The 12,975-nt window shown below is 48.3% G+C and overlaps 1 pseudogene; it reads left to right on the plus strand.

Annotated features, from left to right (window-relative positions):
* LOC141154587 (uncharacterized) overlaps positions 1 to 11,932 on the plus strand; it is a 64,889-nt pseudogene extending 52,957 nt beyond the window's left edge.
* Positions 11,933 to 12,975: the final 1,043 nt, after the last annotated feature.

A 12,975-nucleotide genomic window follows, 5' to 3' on the forward strand; every position in this document is an offset into this window, starting at 1 on the left:
ATTCAGCCCTGATTTCAACGCCACTCCTGGTATAAATGTGGAGGTGGAAGATTTTGGACCAATTCATTTTTTTAATTAGTTTTTTACAGACAGCTTGCTAGAGCATATTGTCGTGCAAACAAATTTATACGCGTCCCAATTCATAAGCCAGAATCCCCGATCTTACTATGCTAGGGCAAATTTATGGACACCAACTAATGTCCCGGAAATAAAAAAATTTTTAGGACTTACATTTGCCATGGGGCTTGTTAAAAAACCGAGCATTCGATCCTACTGGTCCAACCACCCTGTTCAAGCCACCCCTATGTCTTCAGTCATTCTGCCTAGGACCCGTTATGAAATGCTCATGCGGTTTTGGCATTTTAACGACAATAGTCAATGCCTGCCCAGAAATGCCCCAGAACATGACAGGTTATACAAAATTAGACCCATCATTGAAAATTTGTCAGAAAAATTCTTAAGCCTCTACACCCCAACACAAAATATTTCTATAGACGAGTCCCTTGTAAAATTCAAAGGAAGACTGCACCTCAAGCAATTTATCCCATCTAAAAGGGCAAGGTTTGGAATAAAGCTCTATAAAATGTGCGAAAGTTCAACCGGATACACATCCGCTTTTCGCATATATGAGGGGAAAGATAGCCAACTAAACCCACCAGGATGCCCTACTTATCTGGGGACATCTGGAAAAATTGTTTGGGAGCTGATAAGTCCATTTTTTCAAAAAGGCTACAATCTATATGTGGACAATTATTACACCAGCAAATACCTATTTAAAAGTCTGGTTGAACACAACATCGGGGCTTGTGGGACCATCCGTAAAAACCGTCAGGGGTTTCCACAACCATTGGTCAACCAAAAGTTTCAAAAGGGGCAGTTAGGGGCTGTACGCAACGGAGAGCTGCTTGCCCTGAAATATAGGGATAAGAGGGATATTTTTGTCCTCAGCTCGATCCACACAGATGCCACAAGGGCCATTGTAGAACTAGGATCCACCACTCCGAAGCAAAAACCTGTGTCAGTCATTGACTACAACAAACACATGGGGGGTGTGGACCTTGCAGACCAGGTTCTACAGCCATACCAGGTATCAAGAAAGTCCTAGACCTGGTATAAAAAGTTGGTTATTTATTTGTTTCAGGTGGCCACATACAATTCTTTTGTGTTGTACAAAAAAGCAGGAAATTCAGATCCTTTTCTTGATTATCAAGAAAAGGTAATTGAAAATCTTGTCTTTCAAAGTGTTGGCCCCGCTCATCCATTAGAATCTGAGGATGTGAAAAGACTCACTGAGCGACATTTTATTGCACTTATTCCAGCAACGGAAACAAGAAGGAACCCCCAGAAAAGATGTCGTGTATGTACTAAGAGAGGAATGAGGCGTGATACCCGCTACTATTGCCCACAATGCCCATCATTGCCAGCCTTATGCGTCACTGACTGCTTTAAAATCTTCCACACAGAACCACGTTTTTAAACTGTAAAAATGTATCTCATTATGTCATTCAAACATTTGGTTCATTTAGTGAATGACATATTCGAGTAGAGCTCACTTAATTTCCAGGGGGGGTTCTCCAGAATCTAAACCTTCCATTGCGTGCTTGTTTCTGGAAATCATCCATTGAGTTAAAATGGTCACTAAACCCATAGATGAATTCCCAGAGGGGTTTCATTTTCCAAAATGGGGGGGGGATTCTTTAGCTCTGGTACTCTGAAAAGTGCCAGAACAGCATAATCCCCCCTGAAGTGACCCCATTATAGAAATGACACCTCTGTGGGAATTCATCTATGGGTTTAGTGACCATTTACCTATCTACTTATTTTCCCACCACTAGATTAATTTATACAGAGGAGTAGATTGTAAAATTCGGTCACTTGTTGTGGGTTTCCTCTGTTTAGGCACCTCAGGGGCTCTCCAAATGCAACATGGCGTCCGCTATCCATTCCAGTCAAATTTCCATTCCAAAAGTCAAATGTGGCTTTGCACCACATATGGGGTATCAGCGTGCTCAGGAGAAATTGCACAACACATTTTGGGGTCCATTTTTTCTGGCTGCCCTTGTGAAAATTAAAAATTTGAGGCTAAAGTAGCAGTTTTGTGTTAAAAATGTGTTTTTTTTATTTTCACACTTCAACATTATAAAATTCTGTGAAGCCCCTGGGGGTTCAAGGTGCTCACCACACATCTAGATAAGTTCCTTGAGGGGTCTAGTTTCCAAAATGGGGTCACTTGTCGGGGGTTTCCTCTGTTTAGGCACCTCAGGGGCTCTCCAAATGCAACATGGCGTCCGCTATCCATTCCAGTCAAATTTCCATTCCAAAAGTCAAATGGCGCTCCTTACCTTCCAAGCCATGCCGTGCGCCCAAACAGTGGCTTTGCACCACATATGGGGTATCAGCGTGCTCAGGAGAAATTGCACAACACATTTTGGGGTCCATTTTTTCTGGCTGCCCTTGTGAAAATTAAAAATTTGAGGCTAAAGTAGCAGTTTTGTGTTAAAAATGTGTTTTTTTATTTTCACACTTCAACATTATAAAATTTTGTGAAGCCCCTGGGGGTTCAAGGTGCTCACCACACATCTAGATAAGTTCCTTGAGGGGTCTAGTTTCCAAAATGGGGTCACTTGTTGGGGGTTTCCTCTGTTTAGGCACCTCAGGGGCTCTCCAAATGCAACATGGCGTCCGCTATCCATTCCAGTCAAATTTCCATTCCAAAAGTCAAATGGCGCTCCTTACCTTCCAAGCCATGCCGTGCGCCCAAACAGTGGCTTTGCACCACATATGGGGTATCAGCGTGCTCAGGAGAAATTGCACAACACATTTTGGGGTCCATTTTTTCTGGCTGCCCTTGTGAAAATTAAAAATTTGAGGCTAAAGTAGCAGTTTTGTGTTAAAAATGTGTTTTTTTATTTTCACACTTCAACATTATAAAATTCTGTGAAGCCCCTGGGGGTTCAAGGTGCTCACCACACATCTAGATAAGTTCCTTGAGGGGTCTAGTTTCCAAAATGGGGTCACTTGTTGGGGGTTTCCTCTGTTTAGACACCTCTGGGGCTCTCCAAATGCAACATGGCGTCCGCTATCCATTCCAGTCAAATTTCCATTCCAAAAGTCAAATGGCGCTCCTTACCTTCCAAGCCATGCCGTGCACCCAAACAGTGGTTTTGCACCACATATGGGGTATCAGCGTGCTCAGGAGAAATTACACAACACATTTTGGGGTTCATTTTTTCTGGCTGCCCTTGTGAAAATTAAAAATTTGAGGTTAAAGTAGCAGTTTTGTGAAAAAAAGTTAAATGTTCATTGTTTTCTTCCACATTCCAAAAATTCCTGTGAAGCACCTGAAGGGTTAATAAACTTCTTGAATGTGGTTTTGAGCACCTTGAGGGGTGCAGTTTTTAGAATGGTATCACTTTTGGGTATTTTCTGTCATAAAGGCTCCTCAAAGTCACTTCAAATAAGATGTGGTCCCTAAAAAAAATGTTTTTGTAAATTTTGTTGTAAAAATGAGAAATCGCTGGTCAACTTTTAACCCTTATAGCTTCCTAACAAAAAAAAAAATTTGGTTCCAAAATTGTGCTGATGTGAAGTAGACATGTGGGCAATGTTATTTATTAACTATTTTGTGTGATATATCTCTTTGATTAAAGGGCATGAAAATTCAAAGTTTGAAAATTGCAAAATTTTCAAAATTTTTGCCAAATTTCTGATTTTTTTCACAATCAAACGCAAGTGATATCAAAGAAATTTTACCACTATCATGAAGTACAATATGTCACAAAAAAACAATCTCAGAATCAGGGGGATCCGTTGAAGCGTTCCAGAGTAATTACCTCATAAAGTGACAGTGGTCAGAATTGAAAAAATTGGCCCGGTCACGAAGGCAAAAACAGGCTCTGGCGCGAAGTGGTTAATGACATTTTTCGCCGCCTGGTTGGACAGTTTGTTGTCATATATCTGGATGATATCTTAATTTACTCGCTTGATCTGGTGTCTCATCAGGAGCACGTTAGGCAGGTGTTACAGATCTTGCGGGATAATAAACTGTATGCCAAATGGGAAAAGTGTGTGTTCGCCGTACAGGAACTCCAGTTTTTAGGCTTCCTGGTTTCAGCGTCCGGTTTTCGTATGGACCCTGGGAAAGTGCGGGCAGTTCTTGAGTGGGATCTGCCTGAGAATCTTAAGGCACTACAACGTTTCCTGGGATTTGCTAATTATTACCGGAAGTTCATTCGTAATTTCTCGTCCATGGTTAAACCTCTCACTGACATGACAAAAAAGGGGACGGATTTTTCTAGGTGGTCTGACAAGGCTTGTCAAGCTTTCTCCTCCTTGAAAAAATGTTTTGCCTCGGCACCCATACTCATTCAACCTGATGCGTCACAGCCATTCATTGTAGAGGTAGACGCTTCCGAGGTAGGGGTGGGAGCAGTGTTGTCACAAGGTTCGTCCCCTGGTAAGTGGCATCCGTGCACCTTTTTCTCTAAAAAATTGTCGTCCGCCGAGAGGAATTACGATGGCGGCAATAGGAAACTCTTGGCCATTAAGTTAGCTTTTGAGGAGTGGCGCCATTTTTTGGAGGGGGCAGTCCATCCGGTCACCGTCATCACCGATCACAAGAACCTGCTTTATCTGGAGTCTGCAAAACGTCTGAATCCCAGACAAGCCAGGTGGTCGTTGTTTTTTACCAGGTTTAATTTTGTCGTTACGTTTCGTCCTGGGTCAAAGAATGTGAAGGCGGATGCCTTATCTCGTAGTTTCCCTGGGGCCGGGAATACGGATGACCCGGTTCCTATCCTTCAAGAGGGGGTGGTGGTGTCGGCAGTATGCTCTGAGCTTGAGGAGGAGGTATTGGAGGCTCAGGGGGACGCCCCTGTTGGACCTCCAGGGAGACTGTTTGTTCCAGATCAGCTACGACAAAAGGTGATCGAGGCTCACCATAACTCAGCTTTAGCAGGACACCCGGGGAGTAAAGCAACTGTGGATCTCCTCTCGCGTCAGTTTTGGTGGCCTAACTTACATAAGGAGGTGGTAACTTTTGTTGCGTCCTGTGGGGTTTGTGCGCACTCTAAGACCCCACATACCCGTCCGTCTGGGGCCCTCTTACCTTTGAAGATCCCGGAGCGTCCTTGGACTCATCTGTCTATGGACTTTATTACGGACCTCCCGCCGTCTTCGGGTAAAACTGTCATTCTCGTTGTAGTAGACAGGTTCAGCAAGATCGCACATTTTATCGCTCTTCCTGCTCTTCCTAATGCTAAAACTCTTGCGCAGGTGTTCATTGGGGAGATTGTGAGGCTTCACGGGGTACCCTCCGATGTGGTGTCAGATCGGGGGTCTCAGTTTGTGTCCAAGTTCTGGAAGGCATTTTGTACTCGGAGGGGGATGCATTTGTCGTTCTCTTCGGCTTTTCATCCCCAGACCAATGGTCAGACGGAACGTCTGAACCAGAGTTTGGAGACATATCTCCGGTGTTTTGTGTCAGAGAACCAGGAGGACTGGGCTTCTTTCTTACCTCTGGCGGAGTTTGCTCTTAATAATAGGCGGAGCGAGTCCACTGGTAAGTCCCCGTTTTTTGGGGCATATGGTTTTCACCCCCAGTTTTGTACTTTCAGTAGAGGGGGCTCTTCGGGGGTTCCTGAGGAGGAACGATTTTCGTCATCACTCGCTTTTGTATGGAGAGGGGTACTGAATAATCTGAGTACTATGGGGAACCGTTATAAACGTATGGCTGACAGGAGGAGAGTGTCTGGTCCGGACTTAAGTGTGAACGATCTGGTATGGTTGTCTACTAAGAATATAAAACTTAAGGTTCCTTCCTGGAAACTGGGTCCCAGGTTCATCGGGCCATACAGGATCAGTTCTATAATTAATCCGGTGGCATTCCGTCTTGATCTCCCCCCTACGTTTAAAATTCACAACAGATCGTTGCTTAAGAGGTATGTGGCACCGGTGATACCGTCACCTTTACCTCCGCCTCCAGTGGTGGTCAATGGTAACTTGGAGTTCCAGGTATCGAAGGTCATCGATTCATGCTTTTGACTCACCCCCTGGGCCAGTGCTGTAGTGCGGCGCGCGTGCGCGCGGGGGATACCCGGAGCCGGATCCGATGGGGGTAGTAGTCTTCGTGTGGCGGTGACCCGGTCCGCGCCCAGGGTGGTCAAACTAAGTGGCAGTTATTGGTATGATGGTATTAGTGTCCGACTACGCCACCCGTTGAATGCGGTTATGAAACCGCTGCTGCAGGGCAGACCGCTGAGGCCGGTGGTATAGGTGTGCAGCAATGTTGATATAACCCCCAACGGGAGAGGTATGGCCTCAGGGCAGCTGGTGCGGGTGAAGGGAGTGATAGTAAGAGCGTCCCGGTACCTATGGTGCTGGTGGTGCGATGGAACACAGAGACTGATTGCAGTTTTCAATGCTTTACTCACAGTTGTTATTAACGTCAGTCCTGCAGGTGATGACGACCCGAGCCATGCTGCGTCCACCAGGTACGGGGCTCGACCAACCCCCAGGCAGTTCCAGAGTGTGACCTTGAACTCCTTTCCCCGTTCCTTTCTCTGGCCGTCCCCACTAGGGACCCACCCATGTCCAGCTTCCTCGGGCCTTCTGGTGGCGAAACCTTTCTCCGGTCTCCCTGACCCTATGTGGCGTGCCTTCGTGGTGGGTGTAGTGAGTGGTCGCACCAAGACGTGGCCACGACCTCCGGTTCCTGGCTGAGGATAAGTGGCCTCCACCAGTTTGGGATCCGGTACCCTGATCTGCCAACCCTTCACCCGGTGACTCCTAGCGTGTTCGGGTTCCTTCTTGCTTCATGTCTCTGGGCCTTTCCTTATGTTTCATTCTTTCCTTGCTTCTTGTTCCTTTCTTCTTCACTCTTGCTCCCTCCAGGGGCAGCACCCAGACAGGGCTGCTGCTCCCTGTCACTCCTCTTCTCACTCTTCTTCTATCTGACTGAACTCACTCCTAAGATGGTGCCCACCTTTTATACTCCCTCTGACACCCGAGCCCAGGTGACTAGCAACCAATGGGCTCCTTCCTATGCCCAGAAACCCACTCCCATCTGCTCCTACACCACTGGGTTTTCCTCCCCCTCCCCACTCCAGCCGGGAACAGAAGCTGTCGTGCCTGCACTCTGTCTAGTGGGAGCACCGTTGGACTGTTCCTCGGAAATGGGGTGTGTGTGGTGCTTGCAGCTAACTGAGTTCTAGTCCACACTCCATCCTTACCCGGGAGTGGAATACCACACCCCTGGTTCGAGGTGCAATACCCCTGTAGCAGCCGAGCCCTCGGGGTGCTAAATTCCCCCCTGGTAAACCACAGCACGTCCTCAGGCTGAAACAGAGCAAAACAATTACTAACTTACAAAAATTTTAAAGTGCACTCATATATAAGACGTTTAACCAAAAACTCATCCCTTTATGGGAGGTACTCTTTTCTTCTTTCTCTTAACGTTACGGATATCAACGCTTTTGCTAATGCCACGGGAACTCTTTTGTAGAAAACACGATATACAAAACTTCAGCATCGTTACTTTTAGCAGCATTATAAAACTTTCACATTTAGACATTTTTCATATAAAACATTTTCAACATTCTTGACTTCTTGGGATCTGGCCGCTGTGCAACTCACGACCTGATAAAGTGCAACAGTCACTGTATCTTGAGATTGGGAAGGGTTCTTACAAAACCAATAGGGGGCGCTTTAGGAAGCGCAACTAAGTACAGGGTCGGCCGCTCTCAGTCCTCAGCCAGGTAGAGGGAAAGGATGACCGCTCTCAGTCCTCGGTCAGGTTAGGGATTAGGGCAAAACAGGCAACAGTTCTCTTTCTGTCCCAACGGGGACCACACTCTTTGTGGAAACAGTCCCACAACAGTCCTTATACCCGATCGGGTAACTATTTACATCTCCTCTTTTACCGTTTACGATTTACGGTGTCCTCCACACGCTCCTTTCTCTTCCTCAGGTTCAGACCCGTCCGGGCCCTCTTTCTTCTCCTCCTGGTACGATAACTCCTCCTCCTCCTTGACCCGGTGGACATGAAGGGCGTACCATCCCTTCATTCCCTTATGCCTGGTATAGGTGACGGTATCTCCAGGCACCAGGTCCCGTCCACTGTGCCCCTCCGGTAGGTGGGACTCTACATCGCTTCTGTTTACAAACACCTGGCTCATGGTCTTCGGGTCTTAGATGATGCCCCAGCCACATGCCACGTGAAACTTAACAACAGTCCCGGTGACTCGGGGACCGTGAGCTGTATGGGGGGTCCTGGCGGGCCCCGGCTGGGGTGCAGCGCCCGCAGGCACTAGGCCTTTTAACCTGGCCGGTGACTTTCTGATCATGCCCGATGTTGGGGAGCACGGTCCAGGGCGAGGCTCCGCTGCAGAGCTTGCTGCTGGAGGGCTGACTGCTGGTGATGGAGGCACGGCGGGTGGCGCGGCACCCAGCGCTTTGGGTTCCGCGGCGGGAGGTAGGGGCAGGTCCGCGGCCTCAGGGCCCGGAGTAACGGCGTCCCCCTTACTTGTCATTGCGGCCTCCCCCGCGGCGTCGTCCTCGGCCTCCGATCCGCTTCTGCTGCCTCTCGGGATAAACGCGGTGCTGGATGGTGGCTGCGGCAGTGAAGCTCTCCTCCGTATCCGACATCCTCCTCCCCCCCTAGTGGACCGTGGCCTACCTTGCGATGATCCTCTTCTGTAGGCCGCGGCTCCGCAGTGGATCGTCAGGGTTGAGGACCTTCCGTCGCGCTCCTGTGACGTCGGCGTCTGCTGGGCTCCTTCCAGGACCTTACGCAACGTCCGGACGTGAGGCGGGGCTTCAGTTCTCGCGGGCTTTCGGAGTCCACGCCCCTCTTCTTCCCGCGCGGCGCCCTCAAGATGGCGTCCAATGGCGGGAAAACTCCACGGATGGCGGGAAGAAGGCAGAAGATGGCGTCGGATGGCGGGAATCGGCTCCAGATGGCGGGAAACGACTCCGGACGGCGGGAAACTTCACCACAGGTAAGTATAAAAGTCTCTTTTTCCAGGCACGCAGTACCCGGTGGTTGCGGGCACGTAATCCTGCCGACTATGCCAAAGTTAACTCACCCCCTGGGCCAGTGCTGTAGTGCGGCGCGCGTGCGCGCGGGGGATACCCGGAGCCGGATCCGATGGGGGTAGTAGTCTTCGTGTGGCGGTGACCCGGCCCGCGCCCAGGGTGGTCAAACTAAGTGGCAGTTATTGGTATGATGGTATTAGTGTCCGACTACGCCACCCGTTGAATGCGGTTATGAAACCGCTGCTGCAGGGCAGACCGCTGAGGCCGGTGGTATAGGTGTGCAGCAATGTTGATATAACCCCCAACGGGAGAGGTATGGCCTCAGGGCAGCTGGTGCGGGTGAAGGGAGTGATAGTAAGAGCGTCCCGGTACCTATGGTGCTGGTGGTGCGATGGAACACAGAGACTGATTGCAGTTTTCAATGCTTTACTCACAGTTGTTATTAACGTCAGTCCTGCAGGTGATGACGACCCGAGCCATGCTGCGTCCACCAGGTACGGGGCTCGACCAACCCCCAGGCAGTTCCAGAGTGTGACCTTGAACTCCTTTCCCCCGTTCCTTTCTCTGGCCGTCCCCACTAGGGACCCACCCATGTCCAGCTTCCTCGGGCCTTCTGGTGGCGAAACCTTTCTCCGGTCTCCCTGACCCTATGTGGCGTGCCTTCGTGGTGGGTGTAGTGAGTGGTCGCACCAAGACGTGGCCACGACCTCCGGTTCCTGGCTGAGGATAAGTGGCCTCCACCAGTTTGGGATCCGGTACCCTGATCTGCCAACCCTTCACCCGCTGACTCCTAGCGTGTTCGGGTTCCTTCTTGCTTCATGTCTCTGGGCCTTTCCTTATGTTTCATTCTTTCCTTGCTTCTTGTTCCTTTCTTCTTCACTCTTGCTCCCTCCAGGGGCAGCACCCAGACAGGGCTGCTGCTCCCTGTCACTCCTCTTCTCACTCTTCTTCTATCTGACTGAACTCACTCCTAAGATGGTGCCCACCTTTTATACTCCCTCTGACACCCGAGCCCAGGTGACTAGCAACCAATGGGCTCCTTCCTATGCCCAGAAACCCACTCCCATCTGCTCCTACACCACTGGGTTTTCCTCCCCCTCCCCACTCCAGCCGGGAACAGAAGCTGTCGTGCCTGCACTCTGTCTACTGGGAGCACCGTTGGACTGTTCCTCGGAAATGGGGTGTGTGTGGTGCATGCAGCTAACTGAGTTCTAGTCCACACTCCATCCTTACCCGGGAGTGGAATACCACACCCCTGGTTCGAGGTGCAATACCCCTGTAGCAGCCGAGCCCTCGGGGTGCTACACTTTAATCGTCGGTCCCTTCAGTACCTGGTTCATTGGAAGGGGTATGGTCCTGAGGAGAGGATGTGGGTTCCTGCGTCTGATATTAACTCGGACCGGTTAATTCGGGCCTTCCACACGACTCACCCGGATAAACCTGGCCCTGAAGGTCCGGAGGCCCCTCGCAGAAGGGGGGGTACTGTCATGGTTGTGTCGCCACGAAGATCGTCATGATTGCACAGCCTGACTTCTCGCAGCTGAGTTTTTGGTGTCTTGTGCTTTTCGGCAGTGAGGGAGTTAACTCTCTCTCTCTGTGCTAGACAAGGTCCAGCCTCGCCCAGCTGCAATCAATTCTGCTGTAGTGAGACTCCTTCATATGTCTGCTGCTCTGTTAGGGAAGTTGTCTGTGAAAGCATTTCATGCAGACTAACAGAGCAGATCGTGGTATTTGGATTTTCAGAGCTAAGTGTATTTGGAGTGTATTTTCCCTTCCTCGCTTTATCATTTATCTCCTTTCCCGTTGGTGTTCCCTCTGTTGTAGTTGTGTAGTTTTTGTATGCAAGGTGGTTTTGGTTTTACCCTTGTACTGTCTCGTTCGTCTAAATACTGAGTGTGGGCATATTATTACCTGTCCCCTTTTGTTGTGATCGGGGTCCTTCTCAGGACTAGATTACTTAGGTGCAGGGATCCTCAGGAGGTAGGGGTTACGCTGGCGGCCTGGACCTCTGTACCTTTAACAGTACCTCCAGGTAGAGGGATTAGTCAGGGCCCCAGCTTAGGGTCAGCTTAGGCCCCCTACCTCCAGTACACAGAGACAGCGTGACACATTTCCAGCAGATGTTAAAAAAAGCAAAGTTATGGATTGTGGAAGAGATGTGTGTGTGACCAGCATGTACACTCATTTCCAGCAGATGTTACCACCTAGCACCTGTTCCTATACTAAATGCAGATAGCAGCGGTATTAATAGGGAATAGAATAGACTTTTTTTACAGTTGCAGCAGCTCAGACTATAAGGCAATAATCCCTGACTAAATGCCTGCAATTATGCTATCTCTTCTGCGATAGCTCTCCGTACACTAACTGCAGATAAGAGAGGTAATATAGTAATATTGTAGAAAATAGAATAAATTTGAATCGACCCTGAAAAGAGGTTTTTTTTTACGTGGCAGCACCAAACTGTGAAGTAATACAAGCAACCCTGCCTTCTTCCATAAATTTCTGAGTACAAATCACAGTAAAAATTATGAATCTGTCAATGAGTGTTTAGAAAAAAGCAATGAACACTCATTTCCAGCAGATGATACCATCTAGCACCTATCCCTATACTAAACGTAGATAACAGCGGTATTAATAGAGAATAGAATAGCATTTTTTTTGTTGCAGCAGCAAGGACTACCTGTCAGTATTCCGGGTTTTCTAGGTAACCTTGTGAATGATTTTGCCCTTTGTTAAGATGGAGTTTGCTGTTTTTGTATGCCCTACTTCCTGTTCGTTTGTTTAAAACCCGGCTCAGGTGCTGGCTTCCTTGCTGGAGTATTCTGCTTCCGTTTCCCTTCAGTCAAGCTGCCTTGTCCTACTATTATCTCCCAGATCTCGTGTGTGTTTACCAGGTTAATCTTCACGCCCCTGGCTCTGGACATTCTCTGCCTATGTAAGCTACACTCACTGTGTTATCATTAATCTGTTGACTTTGGAATTTAACCCTTGCCTCACTCCACCTGGTAAGAACTGTGTTTCTGAACTGTGTTGTTGTTTAACCCTTCGTTCACTCCCTCCGGTGAGGGCTGCTGGAACTATTTACTGGAATATTACTTAAATGTGAACTTGTTTCTGGACTTCCTTGAATCTACGCCTCATCTAGGATTAACTTGTGAACTTGTTCTTGGACTTCCCTGTGGCCACGTCACCAGTCTGTTAGACTTTCCTTTTGATCACATTTGTGTGAGGACTCCGTCGTAAGAACATTGCAGACTTGCTATATAGGTTCCAAAGACTTAATATCGCTGAACTTATTTCCTTGTATGTCACTACGGGTTATCTGTATATTGTTTTTGGGTGTTATTGCTGTTGCACAAATACATTATTTGCATTAAAGAAACCCGTCTCTGCTTGTTCATTGCCCCACGCTATCAGAATCCTCGAGTTCCTACAATAGTATTACAGGAGAGGTTGACCACAACGCACAGGTGTTTGGTCAGGCTCTCCAAGATCTACGTACTAAGTTAGAAGTCCGGGAGGCCTTACCTACTGAGCCTACATCATCCACTAGTATGCCCAAAATGCCTCCATTCCGGTTTAATGGTGACCGAAGTCAATTCCGTGGGTTTGTTAACCAATGTATATTATTCTTTGATGTACATGCCTCCTATTACCGGTCTGATAGATCTAAGGTTCTATGTATTATCATGTTGTTGACCTCACGGGCACTGGCTTGGGCAAATCCTATGGTTGAAAGTCATGATACCCGTCTAAATAATTTGGATGATTTTCTGACAGCCATGGCACAAATGTTCGGCGATCCCAACCGCCGTGCTACCGCTGAATCTGCCTTGTTTTCCTTACGCCAGGGGAAACGTTCAGTCATAGAATATGTTACTGAATTTAAAAGGTTAGTGGTGGACACCAACTGGGATAACAATGCTTTATTGCCAATCTTTA

This window comes from Phyllobates terribilis, unplaced genomic scaffold, assembly GCF_046119375.1.
Source record: "Phyllobates terribilis strain yellow unplaced genomic scaffold, ASM4611937v1 Scaffold_1__5_contigs__length_1240528914, whole genome shotgun sequence".
NCBI lineage: Eukaryota > Metazoa > Chordata > Amphibia > Anura > Dendrobatidae > Phyllobates > Phyllobates terribilis.